The sequence below is a fragment of the Sus scrofa genome, chromosome 11 (assembly GCF_000003025.6).
Source record: "Sus scrofa isolate TJ Tabasco breed Duroc chromosome 11, Sscrofa11.1, whole genome shotgun sequence".
NCBI classification, from domain to species: domain Eukaryota; kingdom Metazoa; phylum Chordata; class Mammalia; order Artiodactyla; family Suidae; genus Sus; species Sus scrofa.
The window spans coordinates 7,052,898-7,077,062 of record NC_010453.5 but is presented as its reverse complement, the minus strand read 5'-3'; the positions used below and the strand labels follow the sequence as shown (position 1 = coordinate 7,077,062).

At 44.6% G+C, this 24,165-nt stretch overlaps 1 protein-coding gene across 14 annotated transcripts in view; it reads left to right on the top strand.

The window, feature by feature from the left end:
- Nucleotides 12,077-24,165, top strand: part of KATNAL1 (katanin catalytic subunit A1 like 1) — a 66,984-nt gene continuing 54,895 nt past the window's right edge. For 2 of the 14 annotated variants that reach the window (XM_021065539.1, XM_021065536.1), the window contains exon 1: nucleotides 12,077-12,413. The gene's annotated coding sequence lies outside the window, so the exon portion shown is untranslated. Of the gene's footprint in view, nucleotides 12,414-12,455; nucleotides 12,727-12,884; nucleotides 13,280-17,087; nucleotides 17,587-21,320; nucleotides 21,904-24,165 lie in introns of those variants that run through there. The other 12 variants (XM_021065541.1, XM_021065529.1, XM_021065544.1 and 9 more) reach the window with 9 other exon arrangements.

The window sequence follows — 24,165 nt, the reverse complement described above, 5'->3', positions numbered from 1 at the left end:
AGTTGTTACCTGACAGTATTTCAGTCTTTCCAATATATCTGCTTATGTTTTTGGCCTAGCTTATGTATCGATTTACCAGCCGGGATTATAGAATTGATAACCAGCGCAGGCTGGGCTTCCCAGTGTCAAAGGACCATCTGAGTGAGACACTGAATCCACTTTGGATTCATATGTCCCTTCTTCCTGTGTTTCTGAATGTTCTGGTTTGTAATGGCATCTGAAGCACCTGCTGTATGTGTCCTGAACGACTTTAAAATCTGTAACATGTCATATTCCCTCATTTGGGCTCCTGCGGCCTTTTTTTTTTTTTTTTTTTTTTTTTTTTCTCTTTAGAGTCCACATATGAGTGAAATCATGTGGGGGTTGAATTTCTCTGACTTTGTTTCACATGGCACAGTCTCCTCAAGATTCATTCATGTTGTCATGCACGGCAAGATTTCATTCCTTTCTATAGCTGTGTAGTATTCCATTATGTGTGTGTGTGTGTGTGTGTGTGTGTGATGAAACATGTATACACACACGCATGTACATACCACATCTTTTTTCATTCCTCCATTGATGGGCACTTAGGTTGTTTACATGTTTTGGCTGTTGTAAATAATGCTGCAGTGAACATGGTGGTGTGGGTATCTTTTCTAATTGGTGTCTTCACATTCTTTGGATAAATATGCAGAAGTGGAATAGGTGGATCATATGGTGGTTCTACTCTTAATTATTTGAGGAACGTTCATACTGTTTTCCACAGTGACTGAACCAGTTTACATTCCTACCAACAGTACACGAAGGCTCCTTTGCCTCCACATCCTTGCCAGCATGTTTTGATAATAGCCGTTCTGACAAGTGTGAGGTGATATCTCATTGTAGTTCCTGGGCCTACTTGGCGGGCCCTGCATTTGTCAAGTGAGTACTTGATCAGTATCACTTGAACAGCTCTGTTCTTTGCTCTGGAGCAGACCTGATTAGAAGACAGATGTCTGAGGTTCTCTCATAAGAGATGAAGATAGGGAATCAGTTAAGAAGAGGATGAAAGAAATGCATTCCTTCAGGCCCACTTTCATCCTTCAGTGCACTGTCAGTGAGACATCGGATGGCACTTAGTTGTAGATAAAGACACTTCTTGTTTATAAATACAGGTCATTTTATACCTATTTAAAAAAATTTATCACTGTCAAGTTCCACTATTTTTTTTTATAATTCTCTCCAGAACAATATTTTACATTCAAGAGACTTTCAATAAATGTCAGCAGGAACTTCTTTCTCTATGACATTCATTCATTCATTTATTCCTCCGAGAAACATTTATTCAGTTTTTGCTGGATGTCAGGCACTGCGCACGAGCTGAGGATGAACAGCCGTAAGGGTGCGGTTCCCATTTTTAAGGAACTCACTGTTTAGTGGGGAAGCAGGATGTGAACAGATGACTAGAACCAGCATAAGGGCTTGATGGTGGGAGGCGCATGGAAGGGGCCCGGGGGCCGGGACACGCGGCCCAGAGGGAATGTGTGAGCTGATCCTGGATGAGCGAGAGGCGCTGGGAGGTGAGATGCACAGGTGGGGGTGGGGAGACGTGATCGCAGGCGGGAGGAGGAGGTCCGGGAGCCTGAGGGGTTTGGAGCAGAGAGAGCTGGCAAGAGCATACCCTGGACGATGTGGGTAGGCCAGTGTTTTCCCACCTTCCTTCGTAGTTTGCAAATTAAATGTAAATGAAATGGAAATAGCAAATATCAGAGCGTATGATATGTAGCATGGGTGAGTTTTGTTCCATGAAACTTATATTCCAGTTATAGAAATGTGTGTGTTGGTACATATACACGTATGTCTGTACTGAGTAGAGGGCTTAATGGTAAAAAATGTTCGAGATACTCTGTTGTGGACTGGAAGTGCCACCGAAGGGCTTTTACCCAGAGCAGTGACAGGATTGGATTTGCAATTTAGCCGTTATTTAGTGTGTAGAATGGATTTGCGTGGTTGGAATGCAGCACAGCGGCAAGGGCTGGGGCAGCTCTCTTGTACAGCAAGGCAGGAGCCCCATGTGGTGAATGGCAGATCAGTGAGACAGAAGGAGCGGGGGTCGCTGATCGCTGTGGAGCTTCCATGCCAGCCCCGAACCCCCATCCAGACTTCTAAATGAAAGAGAAATGAATCTCTAGTCTGGTTTAGCCCCCTGTCATTTGAGTCTGTAATGGCAGGCTCACCAATGTCTTTGACTATTATACCTTGCCTGTGGTAGATGGAGCCGCCTTTGACCCCTAATGATTCCTGCATCTTAGTATCACATTTCTGGGTGATCCCCTCCCCTTGAGTATGGATAGGATCTGTCATCTGCCTCTAACCAGTAGAATTTGCAAAGGATGACATTTCCATTCTGATTCTGATTTCCATTCTGTTAGCAAGTCTTACCTTTGCTGGCTGTGATGGAGCAAGCTGGCATGTTATGAGCTGCCTTATGAAGAGGCTTGGATGGCAGAGAACTGAAGGCAGCTTCTGGCTGACAGCCAGCCAAGAACTAAGGACCTCAGTCCCACTGCCTGCAAAGAGCTGAAGTCTGCCAATTACCATATGAGTTTGGAAGTGGGTCATTCCCCAGTGAAGCTCTCACCTGAGACCCTAGTCCTGGTCAACACCCTGATTACAGCCTCAGGAGATGCCCTGAAGCTGAGAACCCAGCTCAATTACCCCTGGATTCCTGTGATGATAAACACGTGCTGTCCTGAGCCTGTAAGATTGTAGGAATTGGTTATGCAGCAATGGAAAACTAATAAATCGCCTAGTTTATATTTGACTTCCTCTGCTTCTTTGGTTCCCGCTTCTGTATTCCCGACTGACAACACTCATCAGCAACACCCATTTCAGAGCCAAGTACACCTTCATAGTTTCATGCTCATCAGACCAGGAAAATAAAAATATTGGGTAATTGCAAGATATGGTGAAGCAGAAATTGTCTTGCATTTGTGAGTGTAAATAGAACCATCTTTGGAAATAATTGGCAAAATCTAGGAAAATTCAAAATGAATGTGCTTTGCTACACATTATTCTACCTCTCGGCAAAAACCCTACAAGAACTTCTATGCATATGCACAAGGTGATGTCGAAGAATATTCATCGTACATGTTCATAGCTTACTCATTGTGAATATTCATACAATCTCTAGTATTAGTGAAGTCCCCAGAGTGGGGTGCTGCCGTAACAAATACTTAAAAATGTGGACGTGGCCTTGGAACTGGGTGATGAATAGATGCTGGAAGAAGTGGGGTTTTGTTTTTGTTTTTGTTTTTGCTTTTGCTTTTTAGGGCCACACCCAAGGCGTATGGAAGTTCCCAGGCTAGGGGTCGAATCGGAGCTACAGCTGCTGGCACACACCACAGCCACAGCAATGCCAGATCTGAGTCACGTCTGCAACATACACCACACTTCACTACAACGCTGGATCCTTCACCCACTGAGTGGGGCCAGGGATCGAATCTGCATCCTCATGGATCCTAGTGGGCCTCCTTAACCACAGAGCCATGAAGGGAAATCTGAGGCTGGAAGAGTTTTGAGGTGCCTGCTAGAAAAAGCCATGAGCAGACCATTAGGGGTGATTCTGGTGAGAGCTGTAAAGGAAGCTTTGATCTTCTGAAGTAATCCTGAGCAGAATATTGGTAGAAATCAGGATGGAAAAAGCCCTTCTGAAGTTTTAGCTGGACACGAGGAACATTTTATTGGATAATGGAGGAAAAGCTATCCTTTTAATAAAATGGCTAAGAACTGAATTGGGTTCATGTTCTAGTGTTTTGTGGGAATTAAAACTTGCAAGCAACAAAGCTGGATACATAACAGGAAGTGGTTTCTAAGCAAAGAGTTGCTGAAGCAGCCTGGTTCTTCCTGACTCCTTGGGGAAAATGGAAAAGAGAGAAAAGACTTAAAGATGAAATTGTTGATCAAAAAGCAAGCAGAACTTCCAGCTTGGGAAAATTCTCAGAATGTCCATGTTGAAATGAAGAGCTCTTTGGGAGTGAACTAAGGATGTGGCCCAGCGACCATCGTAAAGGAGATGACTGTGGATCCGCGGCGCCACAGAAGCCAGAGGCTCTTCTCCAGGACAATGGAGCAATAGCCCTCTTCCCTCCACCCCTGATTCAGAGCTGCAGGACTGCCACTTCCCTCACAGCCCCTGGGTTCAGGGCGGGAGAGAGCAGGAGCTCAGAGGGAGTTGTGAGGCTGCACCTGCCGCCCACCTGGCGGTCCTCCGCTGCCCCAGGTGACAAGCCGCAGGGATAGGTGTGGCTCAGGCAGCAAACTGGCTGCGTCTACACTGGCTAAGGGGTGGACAAGCCCTGAGGGCATGGCCTCCCCCACTTAGGTTTCAAGGACAGGACCAACCTCTCCTGGAGCCCCAGGGGTGGGACCTCTCGCTCCTCTCTTCTTTCCCACTTCTCCCCTTTGGACTGGGCGTGGCTGTCCTGGGCCTGTCCCCACTGCTTTGCGTTTTGGAAGCACAGGGCAGGTTTGGTTTCACAGGCTTCCAGCCAGGGACTCTGCCTCAGGCTGAATCTTAGGGTAAGATCCTGAGTCTCACCCATTTCTGATTTAGATGGTATTTGAATGAAATTTTGGACTGTAGATTTTTGCGTTGATGACGTGTGAGTAGGACTTGGGTTTTGGAGGGCCAAGGGGGGAACACTGTAGACTGCTTGTTTGTGTCCCACCGCCCCAGTTCATAGGTTGAACTGCTAACCCCCAGTGCAATGAAGCTTTGATCTTCTGAAGTAATCCTGAGCAGAATATTGGTAGAAATCAGGATGGGAAAATCAGGGGGGGCTTTGGGGAGGTGAAGAGGTCATGAGAGTGGAGCGCTCATGAAAGGGATGAGTGCCCTTTTAAAAGAGACCCCAGAGAGCTCCCTCTCCCCTTCTGCCACGTGAGGACTCAGCAGGAAGACAGCTGTCCATGCATGACCAGAAATCTGACCCTCAGTCTTCTGGTTCCTAGCTTCCAGAACTGTGAGAAGTAAATTTCTGTTGTTCATAAGCCACCCAGTCTCTGTTTTTTGTTATAGCAGCCAGAATGCACTAAGACATCAAGGTTGGAGAGAACCTAAATATCCATCCATAGAAGACAGATGAGCTGTTAGAGTATTATAACAATTAAAATGAACAAACTTTACATTTACAAACGTGAATATGCCTCAGAAACATAACACTGAATAGAAAAAGACCGTCTCGAGAAAGCATAGTATAGTCACATTTACATAAAGCTTGAAAATATGTAAAATAATAGTATAGAATGCTTATAATGTAGAGACATATTGTAATAGCAAAAACATGTATCTGAAAAATAATCAAAATCAAAATCAGGACGTGGTGGATTCCAGGTGTTTTTGCTTATTGTTGTCATTCAACTCTATAGTTTTCATGTCTATTTTAAATGTTAAAACAAAATTGAAATGCTTATCTGTTACAAAGGCACGAGGCCTGGCGCGATCAAGGAGGAAGGCACTTTCCAGCACCTAGGTAACCGCCATCCTCCTTCATTCCAGAGCAACTTCACGTTTAAAAACGACAGTGAGAGCGAGTGACCAGTGAGTGGCGAGAAAGGGACAGAGCCGAGGCTGAACAAGGGCTCTGAGAATTCGTCATCACAGCTGGCGGTGCAGTTTCCTGGAAACGTGAAATTGGAGGTGAGAATTGACAAAGGAGGGAGCAGCCTGGTGAATACAAGCAGAGAAGGCCAAGGAGAATGGAGTGATGGACAGTTTGCTTGAATAGTTAACCACTTAGGAATGATTCATGCAGCCCGTATTTATGAGCTATCATTTATGCACACAAATCACAAAGGCCTAAAATGTAGCAGAAAACAGCCAAAACGGAAATGGAATTTCACCCTACCCCCAGCCCCCTCACCCTCCATCCTAGAGTCAAACAGGACACAGAAAAACTGAGGGAAAGGATTCCAGGAGCGAGAGGGTTTCTCTGGAGCGGCTTGTATCTCCTGACAACGGGCAGGGGAAACGGGATCCTGCGGTACAGCTCCTTTTCTCATTCAGACTTGAAATGTTCTGTGGCTGGGGTTGCTTGGCACAACACCGCCTTCTGAGAAGAGGAAACCTGATCACAAGCTGCTTTTGCCCTGTGACACGCCACCTCCATTGTAACATGCTCCAGTGGCTGAATCGGAAGGTGACATGCTTTTCAATTCCCTAGCAGATATTCTGCTTGACACAAACGAAGTCACTCTTGCCAGCATTTTCCAGTAATGCCCATGTGGTTCTGTATCCCTCCACTAAGTGTAAGGCCTGCCAGTCGGGTGAAGGGAGTGTTGCTAACGTATTAGCATCTTGCCGTCTTTCCACGATGACTTGCTGCAGTGCTCAATGAAATACCATGGCTCCCGCTCTCACAGGGGACTGTGTGTTCATTCACTGAATTCTGTCCCCACAACACTCCAGAGTGTTAGAAATCCATTTAACAGCCTCGAGTCCTGGGCTTTCTGTTCATATTTCTAAATTAGCATAAAGAAATACAAAATCACAAGCAAGGAGAATCCCCATAGGCTGCTGCCAAGAGGTTTTGTGTTTATTTTGGCACACGCCAGAAATATTATGAATCCTTAAAATGTTCTTTTCATTAGGAATATGTGATTAAGTGAGGCTGGTCTAAAACAGTTCTGGTCTTTAAAGAGTGTCTCACTTCTAATGGGAGTCCTGAAGCAGAAGTATAGTTCACGAAGAAAACAGATAAGGCAGAAATATAGGTGCAAGAGTCTTCATTTTCTTCTTTGTTTTAAAAATTCTTTTTTTTTTTTTTTTTTGGCTGTGTCTGCAGCATTTGGAAGTTCGGGCCACAGTTGTGGCCACACCAGATCCTTAACCCTGTGCGCCACAGGGGATCTTCTTCCCTGGTTTATCATCTCCTCCTATTACCTTTAGAAAAGGTAGCATCAGAGACAAATTGCCACCCTGAAAACCTTTTTTTTTTTTTTTTTTTTTTGCTTTCTAGGGCTACACTGGTGGCATACAGATTCCCAGGTAGTGGTCGAATTGGAGCCACAGGTGCCAGCCTACACCACAGTCACAGGAGTGTGGGATCCGAGCCTCGTCTGTGACCTATACCACAGCTCACAGCAATGCTGGATCCTTAACCCACTGAGCGAGGCCAGGGACCAAAGCCACATCCTTATGGATCCTAGTTGGGTTTGTTAACCTTTGAACCACGAAGAGACCTCCTGAAAACCTTTAAAATTGTTCTCTTCCACTCACCAAAGTTCAGTTCACTGTATCAGGTCTCTGATATCACATCCTAGCTTTTTAGGGCCACACCCACGGCATGTGGAAGTACCCAGTCTAGGGGTTGAATAGGAGTTGGTTGTTGACCTAGGCCTACACCGCAGCCACAGCCACGCCAGATCCGAGCCGCATCTGTGACCTACTCCACAGCTCGTAGCAAAGCTGTGTCTTTAATTCATGGAGTGGCACCAGGGATCGCACCTGTGTCCTCATGGATCCCAGTCGGGTTTGTTACTACTGAGCCAGAATGGGAACTCCCCTGATTTTTTCATCATGAAGTTTTGCTCCCTCCCACTTGCCAATGAAGACTAGAAGGGCAGCACATGAAAAAGCTGAGTTTTCACATTCTGAGAGAGGTCAGATTCCAGACGAAGCTTGGGGTTGGCGGCAAGCTCTAGGAACACTGCAGGCCCATGAGCAGTGAGGCCTGGTGAGGCCAGGGGCCGGGCTAGGCTTGGGGTCCAGCAGAGACAGCTGCCGGGGGGCCAGGTCTTGTTCTCCACATTCCCCTCGGTGTGCACGGCATCTGCCTATTTATTTAAGAACCCTGCTCCTCTACGGTAGCCTGTCTTGTAACTTCCTGAGTGACAGTCCCAGTAGGAGATACATTTTACGTCACAATCATATTTGTCAGGGTCCACCAGTCAGGAAAAAAGAAACCAAAAAGAGTAGGTGTGTCCGCAGGGAGAATTTGACATAGAGAATTATTTAAACAGATGTTGGAGGACTGAACAAATTAAAAGGGAACACTGGGGTCACACGCGTGTACTATCTGCAGGGAGCGGCTACTGCCCTGGGGGCTGGAGACGGGCGCCGAGAGGAGGCTGTGGTCGTCAGGTCGTCAGGTCGCAGCAGCTGCGGGGACGCGCCCTGGAGCTGGTGACGTGAGGGGTGGGGGTGGGGGTGGGGGGCTGGTTCTGGCAGAGCATTAAGAGGCTGGAGACAGGAAGTACTGCTGCCAGGGTAGAGGGCCATCGCTGGGCTGACGGTGACAGGCACAGCGAGCCAAGAGGAAGGGGCACGACCCTGCCCTCTCCTCCAGCGTGTGCCGCTCCTCCAGGGCCCTTGGCAGCCAGAAGGAGACACGCGGCTTGCACGGTCCTAGCGCCAGCAACGCAGAGCAGTAGAGGGCAGGTCTGAAGCTGAAAGACCGAGCTCGTAAGTGCCTCACGGTGCTCTACCAGAACACGAGGTGCGCCCTAGACTTAATCTTCTACCATTTTCTATTCCATTTCACCTTACCCTAGCACTTTTTAACTATTAAAAAGCTGATGGGCCCTCTGAACTCTGCTCTAGGACATCTTCAAGCGTAACGGTGACTTTGGGCATTGGAACTCAGTGCCACTTACCTCCCGAACCCCTTCCACACCAGAAAGTCCTAAAGGAACTGCCTCCCAATGTGCCCGCCTCTCCGCTGAATACACACGGGGCGGGGCGGAGGGGGGGGGACTTTGCTCCAGGAGTCAGGGATGTATTGAGGCCGCAGGTGTCCTGTATAGTCTCAGAAGGGGAGGGTACCAGAGACAAACTTTTGCTAAGGAGAAAAGCTAAGGAACCACCAGCTAAAAATATTTACTATGTAGTTCCCACTGTGGCACAGTGGGCTAAGGATCCAGTGTTATCTCTGCAGTGGTTTGGGTTCAGTCCCTGGCCCAGGAACGTCTATATGCCACAGGTGTGGCCAAAAAAAATTACTGTTTTTTTTTTGTTTTTTTTTTTACATAAAAGGCATTAGATGTTTTTGGGAGTACCGAGAAATGCACATCAGAGGAACATGAAATCTAGTGAGGAGAAAAGACAAAAGCCAGTGAGTAACCAGCATGTGAATTGCCATTAGACAGTATGGTTAGTGGTCAGGTGGGTGACACGGGCAGGAAATACTGTGTCTGCAGAGCAAGGTAATAGGATCATGAGCAGGAATGATCTGGAAAGGTTTCCTCTAAAGGCCTGAGTTGGTTTTGATGGAACAGGTAGAATTTAGGGGAGGGCATGGCATTCCAGGTGTAGAGAACACTCGGAAAACAGAAGAAGGTGAGGATGCACCTGTGAGCATGGTGCAGCGGGGACTGGGGGTCAGCGCGAGGGAAGTGCGCCCATCTGCCGGGGAGGGGGCGGCCAGCCCTGGCTCACAGAGAGGGTCCATGGCCCGAATGCCGGGAACTACTCCCATGTGTGAGGAGCACAGTGAAGATGCTTGGAAGAGAACCAAGGTCATGAAGCACGAATTACGGAGGTCAGCAACGTCAAAGGCTACGGAGGCCAAGAGACGGAGGACCGAGGGGAAACCTCTGGCTTTGAACCAGAGGCGAGAAATCTCATTAGTGAGGATGGCGACTCTTGGCCATGTTGTCCATCTCTGTGGGTTAATCTGTGATTACTTTTGGCCCCTTTTGAATTTGCTGTGTGTTTAACTTGAGCTGGTCTAAAGCATCCAGTGAAAACAGCCACCTCAAATCTCTGGGCGGTCCTCACGGCTTCCCAGCTGGCCAGAACCGGGCTGGGTTTCCTGAGGCTGTGCTTCAGTGGCTCGTGCCTTCCTGCGCGTGACCGCCCTCCTTCGGCTTCCTGCAAAGCAGCTGTTTCCTCTCGCACCGTCATCCACTCTCCTCAAGGGGCTTGTCTCACTGAGCAGATGCTCTGGGATTCTGACTCCAGAAAACAAGGAGGGTTATGCGTTGGGACCTTGTGTGTGGAGACCCCTTTGTGGCTGTAGGCTGCACTGTGCCCCTGGCAGGCTGCCTGGCAAACGCAAGTGACTGTTAACAGGGAAACTGGATGAAGGATGGATGGATCAGGTGAACCTGTCACCCCGACTAAACATGTGTTCAGCTGGGAGTTGACGGTATCATCTTCCCCAGGAGTAGAGTCTATTTATAGACTTAATACATAGGCAGAGTTGTGATCCAGTTGCTAGAGGTGCTGCTTCTGTGAGGATTGCTTCATCTTCAGGTTGTATTCTGGATTTTCCTGTGTGAATGCGGTCATTTCTTCTGTATAGTGTAAGATGTGATCATGTAGACTTTGGTTTCTTGTCTTTCTCTTAGACATCAGACTCCAGCTACCATCAACTGCTTCCTCACTTGCAGCAAATACTTTTCTTTTTGTCTCTTTATTTATTTATTTGTCTTTTTGCCTTTTCTAGGGCTGCACCCGTGGCATATGGAAGGTCCCAGGCTAGGGGATGAATCAGAGCTGCAACTGCCAGCCTATGCCACAGCCACAGCAACACCAGATCAGAGCTGCATCTGTAACCTATGTCATGGCTTGTGGCAGTGCCAAATCCTTATTAACCCACTGTGTGAGGCCATGGATTGAACTGGCATCTTCACGAATACTAGAAGGGTCCTTAACCCACTGAGCCACAATGGGAACTCCAAATATTATTATTTTTAATAGCTGGCATTATAGCTTCTCTTGGCAAGGCACTTTCTCTATGTAGGAAAATACCCTGATAAACAGTTTGGGAACGGAAGGTGGCCAGGAAGTATGGATTAGGAGACAGACATAAGCACTGCATGAGGAGAAAAAAGAGGGGAGAGATGGGAGCAGAGAGAGGGTGGAGAGTGGAAAGCTGCAATTCATGCTCAAAAAGGACAGATACCAAGCTGCAGTGGGTTAAAGGATCCAGCTTGGGTCACAGCTTTGGCTTGGATTCAGTCCCTGGCTTGGGAACTTCCATATGCTGCGGGTGTGGCCATAAGTTTTAAAAAAAGGGAAAAAAAGATCAAGAAATTATAATTTTAGGTTATTTGCATCTTTCATTTAAGACCCCTCCGTTGCTCCAAACCTTCAGAAGAGTCTGCTATACAAACAACCAAAGAAAAGAGTCTGCTTTCCACACTGTGTCAGGAGACAAAAAAGAGTTGCAGGAGGTGAGACGTGAGGGAGTCTAAGTGTTCAGAGAAAACAAGAACTCAGAGCCAGAAGTGACCCTGAGGTTGTACATACACCCCCAGGGAACAGGCAGTCTTGGAGAGAGCATGGGCCTTCCACAGGCAGTAGAAAAGGGACTTCAGTCAATTTCAACAGAGTCTGTGTGGACAGGGTGACCCCGACTGAAGGCTGGATGACACACACAGCAGCTTGCTATTTTCAATCATAATTTCTCCAGAGACAGTTACTACCAAAAACGACAGGTCAGAAACCCCTCCTTCCTCCTCCTTTCCCTTAAACCTCTAGCGTCCGTTCCCTGCTCTGCATATCCTGAAGACTGAACTGTGGTCGCTATTAGAGTCTACAACTCTAATAATGGTAACTAGTATTTCACTGTTTTTTGGAGGGTAAATTTACCTACGGTGAAATGTACCAATCTTAATTGTAGCATTTCCTGAGTTTTGACAAACGCAGACACCCCTGTACAGCCCAATCCCTAAGCAAGGTACAGGGCTTTTCCATCACCACGGAAAAATTCCCTCTTCAGCCAAACCCCACCCTCAGCTCCGGCCTCCCACCTTCTGGCTCGTCTCACCGATGGGTTAAAGAACTAATATTTAAAAGTTACTGTTAAATGCCAGGCTTTGTTCTGGAAAGCTTCATCAGTATCAGTGCTTTTCTTTCTCACAAGCACTGTGAACTAGATTATTATCTCCACGTTGCAGATTAAAACGCTGAGCATCACTGCCCCCAGGTCTCAGCTACCAAGTGTAGTGGCAGGTAGGGGACTAAGAAGTGGGTTTTAGAAACCCCTGCTCTTAACCTCAGTTCAGACTATGGTGCATCTCCGCGATGGGTCATGGCCAGTCCACAAACGATTAAAGAAATATTATAGCTCAAAATTCAACTGAAGTCTCAGCCCCCCCCCCCCCGAATAATGCGTTGTATTTTACTAAATGGTTCATTTCTATCCTACTCAGAAAATGGCAGAAAGGGGGTGTGAAAAACTGCAAATTCGGTTTTACTGGTGAAACACTCCAAAAGAGGTGGCTTGGGTTCAAACAAGCCATAGGGCCTGGCCAGTGGGGGATGCCCAGAGGAGGATGGGCGGCGGGGGAGGGCCTGGACCAGCGACCTTTAAAGAGCCGGGCGCTGCTCCTTCCTCTGACGCCACAAGCATCCTCTCAGAATAGAGCAGGCATCGACGCGCGGGCGGAGGGGACGGACACGCGCCCTGCCACGGGGATTGGACGCTGCGGCGCAGGGCTCATCGGCGGTAAGAGAGCGCAATTCGTCACCGTCCTCCTCAATGTCACGCTCTCCCTCCGCTCCCAGACGCACCCTCGCGCCTCCCTGCCCCCGCACCCGGGCGGGTTCCCAGGCTCCTCCCTGGAGCTGACTCCAAGCCCCCGATTTCCTCCCCCGCCCCGCCGTGCGGACCACAGCTGCCATGGCAACCGTACGCCGCCGCCGCCACCGCCTCTCCACGCACGTCGCGAACTAACGGACTCCGCGGCGGCTGCGGCCTGTGCCCCACCCCCACCCCACCTGCCCCGCAGCAAAACGGTCGGCCGACCTGCGGCACCTAGGTAATGAATCTGAGGGAGACGGGCGCCAGCAAGCCAGCCCGTGGTGAGGTCCCCGGGTTGAAAGTCCCTCCCCGGCCCCCGCCTCAGCAGACCCGGGGGCAGTGCGCGGCGGGACAGGCAGTGCGTGCCGGCGGGAGGGGGAGCGCCGCGGGGCGCGGAGCACTATGGGGATTGTAGTTCGGCGGCTCCTCAGGCTTGTGGCCTGGTGGGGCGGCCTGGATGGGCGGCCTACAGAGCCCGGCGGCCCCGACGACTGAGAAAGACCGATAAAGTTTGAGCGGAGCCGGAGAGGGACCAGTCTCTCTCTTTGTGGTGAGGGGGCTTGTGGGGGGTCGCGGAACGGCGTTCTGAGCGCTGGGAAGGGGAAGCGGAGGCGAGACCTGGCCTTTTCGCCCTCCTTTCGGCCCGCCCCGACTGCAGCGTTGGCCCCACCCCGGCCGGGCCGCCGCCCCGAGTAGCCTCGGGGAAGAGCGGCCGCCCGGCTGCTGCAGGGCCTCGGGCCTTCGGCACCTCTCATCCTCCCAGGTTGCTGCCTCGCGGTGCAGAACCGTAGGTATGGCACACTTTTGCTGGGAGACCTGGAAAACTGTTTTAACAGGCTTTTCTCCTTTTCCTGATACGTTTATTTCTAGGTATTTGATCAGTTTCACTCTGAAGCAGTTCAGAGGTGTTTGCATTAATTAAACCCTCTGATTAATAATTACTCAAAGGGCAGTAATATTTAAAGGTTAAATGTAGAAGTGGATGAAAGGTACAGTGCTGATAGATAGTAGTGTCTGATATTTTTACCGTGTTGCATTTTGCATTTTATTTATTGAGTCAAGATTACAAAATGAGAACCCCTTCCACCCCCCCCAGCTTAAACACTGCCAGCACACATTTTGATTCCATCTTAAAGGTTACATTAAATTACTAGTGTTTTTCAAAGTGTAGACTTTTTATTTTTTTTCTTTTTAAGCAGTAGTGATAAATATTTTCTTTGACTAGCCCAGTGTTCTCAGGAGAATAAAAAACACCTTTTTCTTTCTTCCTCCCTCCCCCTTCCTTCCTTTTTCTTTTCTTTCCTTTTTTCTAATGCTCTGGAATACACCTTGGCTCCTAAAGTTTGCTCAGGCCGTGATAGTAAGGAAAATTAACTCTGAAACAGATTTAGAAAACCTGCCTTGTCTACCTTTTAAAATTTTTCAATAGGTAGATAAGCATCCTAGAAATTTGGTATTTTTGCAATAGTATGTTGGGAAATAGCTGATGTGGGCTTATTTTATGTGTGTGATTTAGACAAGAAAACATAAGGCCACTATAAAATTCCTTTTCTCTTGATTAAATGAAGCTGGTCTCTATAAACTTAAAGTAGCGATTTTGTATGAGGAGATTAAAAAGTAGGTTTAATAAGGTCACTAGAAAAAAAATCAGCGCTTTGTGTTATACAGTATAGGGGTTTGAAGTATTTTATTTATTCATTTAAAATTTAAGGACCTGTTGTGTGCCAGGTATTGTGCCAGATTGTGGAATAAAGAGATGCTAGAAGATAATCTGTGCCCTGCATGGGCAAACGGCCATGTCACATCATCAGTGTGATAGAGCTCGTGTAAGTTGCTATACCCCCCAGAGTGTGAACACATAGTAATGTCATGGTAATATGTATTGAGTACTTACTCTGTGGGAGGCACTCTGCCACATGTTTTGGATGTAGCCCCTTATTTAATCCTTAATCCTTGCGAAGTAGCTGTTATTTAGAGATGAGGAAACAGCCTTAGAGACCTTGCCCAAAGTCATCAGTGTGAACCTGGGGTTTCAACCCAGGTGAGTCTAATTCATCTAAATCATAATCTCAACCACTGATGCCATTCTCTGTACCCTTTGGTCCTTGCCTCAGGAGATTAGCAGAAGTCTTCAGAATGATGTGACATTTGACCTGTGCTAAGAAAGTTGATTAATCTTGTGCTGGAGAGAGGCTGAGAAAAGTCTCTCTAGGCAAATGGCATCACAGAAGCAAAAGCTGAGATTTGAATGCTTTGTTTCTAGGGAACCCTGGGTCACTCTGATTACTGAACCCCAAAATACTTGCAGTGTAGTAGGGAGAGACCAGACCTCAGAGTACTTATTGCCATGATAAAAGAGTTTAGAATTTTTCTTCAACATGGGGCTATCATTGAAGAGTTTCCAGAGGAGTCGTGACATTATTGGGTTTGTAGCTGAGAAAGATAGCTCTGGCTCTAGTTTGGGGAATGGATCCAGAGGAGGAGAAATTAGAGTGGTTGGTGGGAAAACCAGTTTTAGGAAGAAAAAAAAAAAAGTCCAGTAGGGAGATGAAATGAGTCTAAGGTAAACCATTGGAGTTATAGAAGAGACGGGTTGTAGGAATATTTAAGAGATAAAATTGATAGGACTTAATAAGAGTTTGGATCTTGGGGGCTAGAAAGATTTGGAATCCTAAGATGAATGAATCCTAGTTTCCTGGCCAGGGTGATAGATGGGATAGTGAGCTCATTGATTGAGATGAGCAGGAGCAGGTTTTTATTGGGGTGATAGATAAAGATAAATCCTTTCACTTTTGAATATTTGTTCAAGGTTCCTGTGGGATATTCAGGGAAGGATGCTTTTGGATCTGGAGTTCAGGAGGTAGAGGTTTACATGTAGTTAAGAAGTTAAAGGAGAGAATGGATCAGCTCACATAGGGGGAACATGAAGAAATGAAAAAGGAAGAGGTTCGAATATGGAGTCTTTGGGAAGCAGCAGCATTTACGGGGTTCAGTGTTTGACAGGAAACGGGGGTGAGTCCACAGATGAGTGTGAGTGGTTAGGAGGCAGAGAGGAAGGAGAACCAGAGAGAGCATCCTAACAGACAGCAAAGAGTAGGAATCAGGGAGTAAGTGGTCCAGGTGCCTGGGGGAGGGTAAGGGAAGATTGAAATGTGTCTAATGGACTTGGTGGCTGCCCATCATTTCTAAACCTTGCAAAAATGAAGAAAAGGAATCTGGGCACAGGCTACTTGAGAAAATGTTAAAAATATTCCGTATTAATACATATATGAAAGAAAATAGAATAATGAGCCCCCATATAGCCATTACTTGAAGAATGAGTGCACAACCAACTTTGTTTCATCTCCCACCCCTACCCCTAATTGGATTGTTTAAAAGCTAGACTCAGATATATCTTTTATTTTTAGAAGTTTTTTTTTATTATAGTTGATTTACAGTGTTCTGTCAAGTTCTGCTGTACAGCAGAGTAACCCAGTTATACATATATATACAAATCCAATAAGTGGGTGCTTATCCACTCCACATGCAATAGTTTGGGTCTACTAACCCAAAGTCCCAGTCCTCCCTCCACCTCCCCCTTGGTAACCACAAATCTATTCTCCCAGTCCACGAGTTTGTTTCTTTTCTGTGGAAAGGTTCATTTGTGCCGTAAATTAGATCTCAGATATAAGTGATATCAGGTGGTATTTGTCTTTCTCTTAGTATGAGAGTCTCTAGTTCCATCCATGTTGCTGCAAATGGCAATATTTTGTTCTTTTTTATGCATGCGTAGTATTCCATTGTGTGTATGTGCCACATCTGTCGGTGGACATTTTGGTTGTTTCCATGCCTTGGCTCTTGTGAATAGTGCTGCAGTGACATAGGGGTGCATGTATCTTTTTCAGTGAAAGTTTGGTCCCGATTTATGCCCAAGAGTGGGCTTGCTGGGTCATATGGTAGTTCTGGACTTAGTTTTCCGAGGTACCTCCGTATTATTTTTTATAGTGGTTATCTTTAAATCTATAATTATTTCCATAGGTGTCTTTAAAAGTTAAGGATTCTTTCAAAAATAAAGCTATAGTATTATCCTACTTAAAACATTGACGGTACCTCCTGAAGATAAACTTTCCAGTCGCACTTCTTTTTAAAGAAGCTGGACTGCGAGGAAAAGAAGGAGATGAGGCACTGCCTAAAAAAGGTTTGCAGGTTTGTGGGGTTTTTTGAAATACTGGTAACAAGCCGTTAGGGAAAGCGACAGTAAAGAGCAAGTGTTTGCAGGTGGAGGCGCTGAGGAGAGGAGGGGGCTGAGCAGGTGGGGAGGGTGCGGCGGGCCGAGTGAAGGATTCGTCTGGAGTCACTTTGTTAGCGTCTTAGAAGCAGCACCTGGATGCTGGTTGCCTTCCTGGGCAGCGCGCTGGTGGGGCCGGAGGGGAGAAGCTCGTCAGGAGAACGGCGTTTGAACAGGTGTGGGTACTCACAGGCTGGGTGGAGAACGGCTGAGGTGAAAGACGCTGTGGTCTCTCCGCAGGGGATGCGCGTCGCGGGCGGCCGAGGGCGGAGCTGGCGGCCGGGCGGGCGGAGCGGGGGAGCTTGGGCGCCGCCCCGGGGAGGGGCCCGAGGTGGGACAGGTGAGGGGCGTTTCCCTCGGCGGAGGTGAGGCTCCAGTGGGGTTCGGAGGCAGCAGAGCCCCAGCTAGCGTCAGGTCTTCTCCTTAAGTTTCGACTGCTTTAGAGAGCTCAAAATACCGAGGGAGCCAGCGGTCTAGCGTGTTCCTGAGAAGAGAATCCAGGCCGAGAACTTGTGACTGGACGGTTTCTCAAACTTGAGTGATACTCATTTAACTGAAAATTACTGTTTATTTGCAAAAATATCCCGCGAAAGCGAGAAAGGCCCGCACGGGTCTTTTGGATCGGCACGTCGTCTTCTCAGCGGGCGCCGTGCGGCTCCTCGGCTGCGGGTGGTGCCGCGGAAGGGGTCGGACAGACGCCTTGTCCGCTTCGGGAGCCGCTCGTTTTCCATGTGCTCAGGGGCACGTGTCCAGGCCCGTGCCCGACTCTGAAAAGATGCTAGCACTCCCTGTTTGAGCAGATTCTTGGGCCGATTGGACAGCTTGATGGAGGTAAGCTCCAGGGCTCCACGACGGAAGGCCGTTCTCTTCCCCTTCGCCCCCTTCCTCACCGACGCTTTGGCAGCGTGTCAGGTCTCTTGGACAAAAGGCCATGTTCTGTGACTTTGCTTGACCACATTAAGCAGGTAGACCGGGTAGTCACTACACAGTGATAATTTGATCTGTAAAAGGATTCGTCATTATTCCTTTAAATGAAGCTTCCTTAAAAGTGCTGTAAAGTGTTACCTCATAGGCCATTAATAGTAACATGTCTTTGCCTTGGTTTCGTCTTCAAAGAAACAGGGGTTCCACGGCCTGATTTGAGAGCCCGGTAGCTCTGACCGTCTCTGGCTATATCTCAGTTTTGAACTGATCCGTGTTATGATCTCCCTAATATTTGAGCATCTATTTGTAAACGAACATTTCTGGAAAGCCATTTTCCTTACGTAGCTTGATGTGGACTAAGCATTCAGTAAGTGTTGTCCCTGTTATTTTTACGCTGAAAGGGTACTGACGTACTTAAGCTAAAATTTATAATTTAAGCTGCCATTTTGAGACAGTGGTAGATGGTAAACATATTCTATCTTTTTTTTTGTTTTTCTGTTTTAAAGATGCCTGTGGAATTTAGTACAGGGCAGAAATTATTCTTGTGATTACTCCTGAGAAGTAAGTAGGCTCTAGATTCTTTCCTGTTGCGCAGTGTTTTCTGTCAGGTATTTATGAAGTGCGCTCAGATAAGGAAACAAGTGAAAAGCCTTCACTGCCTTAGACCTTTTCTCGTATCTTTGGGTGTGTGGTTGAGTCATATTCTCCTTTCTTTTTGGCAAGCCGCAGCCCTTGAGATGGGAGATGCCATGACTTTCAGAGTTAACTATTTTGGTGACTAGGTCAGCACTCACATAGTAGATTAATTTATTGCTATTAAGACTACTTCAAGATGCAGTAATTTGAGAAGTTGTGGTTATGCGTTTTTTTTGATTGCTTGTATTTGTAGCAGTCATTGCGTGAAGTAAACTGGAATTTGGTGATTTGGATAAACAATACAAAAATATGTGGAGCCTGGACATTGGTTGATTTCAGTGTGGTACAAAGTGCTGAAAATTAATGTGTTGTTTTGCTACTGCTATTCTAACTGGTATTATTTTGTTCACATTGCTGTAGTTGAGGCTGCTTCAGTGTTTCTAAAATAAATACCTACTTTTAGGAATTTACAACTCATGGAAGGAAGAGGAGTATGAGAGAAATATGAAAGTATGAGAATGAAAATAGTTTAAGGAAGAATTTTTTAAGCCCCATATATAACTCTTAGATATCACTCATGTAAAAAATTAGTTTGAAAAACTGTTTTCTTTCCTATTTAAAAACTGTTACTGACATGTTGTGTGGAGAAAGATGAATGTGGGATTTGGATGGCACATGAAATGACTGGCCATTGGGGACCTGCTGGACAGCACAGGGAACTCTATCCAATATTCTCTGATAATCTGTATGGGAAAAGAATCTGAAACATAATGGATGTGTGCACGTAAATAACTGAATCACTTTGTTGTGCAGCAGACACTATCACAACCTTGTAAATCAGCTATACTTCAGTAAAACTTCAAAAAATGAAAAAAAATTACTGTGGAGACAGAAGAATTATAAATATTATGATTTAATTTAAAAAAGGATCATTAGTGACATCTTAAGCAGTTTTGAGTTTTGAAAATAATCTAGTTTTGAGTTTTCCCAAATATATGTCTTAGTCTTGGTGTGAAATAAAAATCCAAGTATGTTTGAGGGAGAAAGGTATTTGTGTGTGTGTTGTGGGTGACATGGTCTTTTAAAGGAGAGAAGGGAGTGGTTGGAGATAAAGCTGGAGAGGTAGGTTGGAACCAGGGCTTTGTTTGTTACATTTAGGTCTGAGTCTTTAAAGAGACAAGTCATAATTGTCTAGAACCAAGGGAGCCATATTCCTTCTTCTTGCTCTGAGTGTGAACTTGAACTGAGTTCTTTTTTTCATTCTGAGAGAACAGAACTCTGAAGATATTCCTTGGATCATTCTGTATAGGGCAACATTACTGGATCAGTTCAGCCTAAATGTTGCAAGAAGATGCTGACTCGTTTTGGAGTACATGATAAACTCAAACTAAGAGAAGTATTGTCAAGTATTAGACATTGCTAAAATATTTCATGCTTCCTTTAGATGTAACCTGACCTTTTAAAAGTCCTAGAAACTTGTCTAATTTAAATTAAAGGAAATTTTCAAAAAGCCCTCTATATTTCAAGATGATGGTTGAAAGTCTTTAAAGTTGTGTTACAGCTTCTAGGAATTTATGATGAAGAGTGGGTCAGTTGATTTATTGTTATTTTTGAGGACAAATTGGCTGCTCCAAACCTCTGTATTAATGTTTAGTGTGGAGTTAAAATAATAGCTTACATTGAGTCAGTGCTAGGAATAATGCTAATGGGTTATCGCATTTAATTTTTAAAATAACCTTATGATGAGAAATATCATTTCCCCTATTTTATAGATGTAGAACTGAGGCCTAGAGAAATTACATGATGTACTTGAGGTCACAACTAAAAATCAGTAGTGCCTGGATTCATACCCAGGTTTTTCTGTCTGAAATTTTTATATTGCCTTCACACTTGACTAGTTTAGTTTGGTATCTAATTCTAGGTTGGCAGCCCCCACCCCCTGCACTTGGAAGATATTATTCTACTGCCACCAGGATTCCAATAATTCCTTTTGAAAAGTTAGTTGTCAGCATATTATCTTTCCATTATAGAAAGTTTATCCTGTGTCTCTATTGTTTTCAGTGTTCTTCAGCTTTACTACCTTGTCTCTAGATGTGAATTTGTCTTTATTATTCGACAGAGAGTTACTCTCTTCTATAGATTTTGGAAATTTTGCTATTATACATTTAATATTGCCTCTTCTCTTTTCCTGTGCAATTTGTAATAGACATATGATGGACCATTTTTCCCTACTCTCTGCATTTCTTATCTTTGCTTACTTATTCAATCTTTATATGCTGTATTCAGGGCAATGTCTATAGCTTTGTATTCTGGTTTCTTGATTCTTCTGTTATCTGTGCCTAATCTGCTATTTCTTCAGTCCATTGAAATTTTTAATCTCAGTGACTATTTTTTAATGTTAGAAGTTCTTTTTTTCACATCTGCATATTCAGTTTATATGTCTTACCCCTGTTTTTAGATGTACCCCTTTTACAGTGACATAGATTATCAAGTGCTTTCCATTATAGCACTAATTCCGCTGTTATATCATTTGACTCATATTTGTAATGGGTTGCATTTTGGAAATTTTAGAGGTAACCTTGGTGGAAATACTGTAAAGCATTGGTCAAGGATGTAGCCTATACGTTTGTGTTTTGTTTCTGTGAAGTGCCTTATGGAGAACTGGTGAATGAATAAACAAATTTTAGTATATTCGTATAGTAAGATACTACTCAGCATTAAAGCATTGAATTGCTGTCACATGCAGCAACATGGTTGAATCTCAAAAGCTTATTCTAAATGAAAGAAGTCAAACACCAGAATATACTCTGTGATTCTATTTATGTCACATTCTAGAAAGGACAAAACTGTAATGATTAGTGAACAGAAGAATGCATGTAGTTGTATATATTTTTCAAAAGAAATCAAATGGTACTCTTAAAATTAGTGAATTTCTTTGTATAAAAATTATATCTCAATAGAGCTGGTTTGTTTATTTATTTATTTATTTATTTATTTTTAAACAGGCAAAACTTGATGGTAACAGAGGCCAGAGTAGTAATTTCCCTACAGGAGAAGTACTGACGGAGGAGACATGAAAGACCCTGTGGGGCGTGGAAATGTTGTGTATCTTGCTTGATGTGGGTGTTACCTGGATGTAGCCAGTGTTAAAATTCATTGAGCTGTACATGGAGAGCTTGTGCACTCTGTATGTTATATACTCCAATCATATGTAAAAGGAGAAAAATACTCTAGAGAAGGATTTGAATATAAAGTTGAGAAAACCTCAAAGAAAGAGCAAAAGAACCAAGAGATGGAAACTAGGATAGAAAAGATAAGAAAATATAGAAGACTAACCTAGAAAGTTGAATATCTGAATAGAAGCTGTTCCAGAAAGAGAGAAGCAGCTAACAAATCATCAGTGAAATAAATTCAGAAAATTTCCCAAGATTGAAAGAGTTCCAGATAGAGCCACTTCAAAGCACATCAACGGTTTTAGAAAGCTTGTGTCAAGGGGAGATCCTACGAAGGGGGGAAAATCAGATGATAATCAGGGATCAGGACTTTAAATGACTTCAGTTTCCTCAGCTTCATCTTGAGACTTAGAAGGTAATAAAGCCTTTTTTTTCTTTTCTTTTTCTTTTTTCTTTTTTTTTTTTTTTTTGTCTTTTTGTCTTTTCTAGGGCTGCACCTGAGGCATATGGAGGTTCCCAGGCTAGGGGTCTGACTGGAGCTCTGGCTGCTGGCCTGCACCACAGCAGCTTGGGATCCAAGTTGCGTCTGTGACCTACACCACAGCTCACAGCAACACCAGATCCTTAACCCACTGAGCAAGGCCAGGGATCGAACCCGAAACCTCATGGTTCCTAGTCGGATTCTTTAACCACTGAGCCGTGACGGGAACTCCCATTAGAGCCATTTTTGAAGGAATATTATTTGCAAATGAGGACTCAATAGCCAGCCAGACTATCACTGCAGTGCGAGCCGTTTTAAGACATGCACAGTCTCAAACTCCCCCCCCATCAGTGGAAAATGTGCTCCATAAAAGTAAGGGAGTAACACAGGAAAGAAAGACATGCGATAGACAAAAAGGATTCATTACAGAAGAGGCAAAGAGACTGCCTAGCTTGAATGAGTCGCTAAGTTGAACAGCCTTGGAAGGTAGATGGAGATAGTGTCTTCCTCCAGAGCAAATGTTAGCCTGGCTTACAAACCCCAGCACCCTAAGGTTGTTGGGTTGCCTTCTGGAAGTTGTGTAGTTTGACTCTTAAATTTAGGTCAGTCATATGTTTTGAGATAATTTTTGCATATTATGTAAAGTAAGAGTTGATTCAGTTTTGTTTTTTGTTTTTTTTTTTTCCTTGTGGATATCTGGTTGTTCCAGCACCTCCCCCCCTTTTTTTGTTGACGTGTTTTGACAACTTTGTTGAAAATTAATTGGCTATGTATGTATGGACCTATTTCTGGATTTTGTAATGTGTTCCATTGGTCTGTGTATCTAAATTTATGTTGATCCGACACTGTCTTAATTCCTATGGCTTTATAGTAAATATTGGAATAAATGTAAGTTGTCCTATTTTGCTGTTTTTTGAAACTGTTTTGGCCATTTCCATCCTTTGTATTTCTGTCTAAATTTTAGAATCAGCTTGTCAATTCAGCTTGTCAATATTTTTACAGGAAAGACTGCTGGGAGTTTGATTGGAATTGCATTGAGTCGCTGGATCACTTTCAAGGGTATTGACGTCTTACCCTTATTGAGGGTTTCAGTTTGTAAATGCACATGCACACGTACACGTGTTTGTACAGCCATTAACGTGGGTCATCTTTTACTCTCAATGTCCAGATCTTGTGTAGCCCTCAAGTACTTAATGTTTGTGAATTATTTCATTATTTTGATTTTAGTTTTTAATTATCATTAATATGTAGAAATACCGTTGATTTTTGTATATTGACCTTGTATCTTGCCGCCTTACAAAACTCTCTTATTAGTTCTAGTAGCTACTGTAGAATCTCTGGGATTTTCGGGATTTTCTCCATTAACAGTTATATTGTATGTGAGTAAAAGCAATTTAACTTCTTCTTTTCTACTCTGTATGTCTTTATTTATTTTTGCCTAGGTGTGCTAATTGGAACCTCTAGTCCACATGCTGAATAGAGGAGGGGAGAGCAAATACACTGGTCTCGTTCTTTCCTGATTCGGGGGAGGAGCATTCAGTTTTTTGACAATAAATGTGGTGTTAGCTGTAGGTATTTCATAGATGCTGTTTACTAGGTTGAGGAAATTCTGTTCTTAATTTGCTCAGAGTTATTATCATGAATGGTGTTGAATTTTGTCCAGTATTTTTTTCTGCATCTATTTGGAGGATCATATGCTTCATTTCTAGCCCCTTAAAATTATATTGACTTTTTTAGAAAAATAGAAACCACCTTGAATTTTTGGTATAAACCCTACTTGGTCATAATGCATTATCTTTTTTAAGTATTACTGGATTTAATTAGCCAAAATTCAAGTATATTTGTATCTGTATTCCTGAGGGATACTGATAGGTAAGTTTCTTTTCTTTGGATGTCTGTTTTGGGTATCAGGATAACGCTGGCCTTAAAATATGAGTTGGAAGTTTTTCCGCCTCTTCTCTTTTCTGAGAGAATTTGTTTGAAATTGGTTTTACTTTTTCCCTAAATGCTTGGGACAATTCAGTTTTTTTAAGCCTTTTGGATCTGAAGTGTTTTTTTTTTTTTTTTTTGTGGGAAGATTTTTAATTGAATTTCATTGATTGTTATAGGACTATTCAGATTAATTCCTCTATTTCTTCTTGAGAAATAGCCTTGGCACGTTGTGACTTTTGTAAAATTTGTCCGTCTCATTAAGCC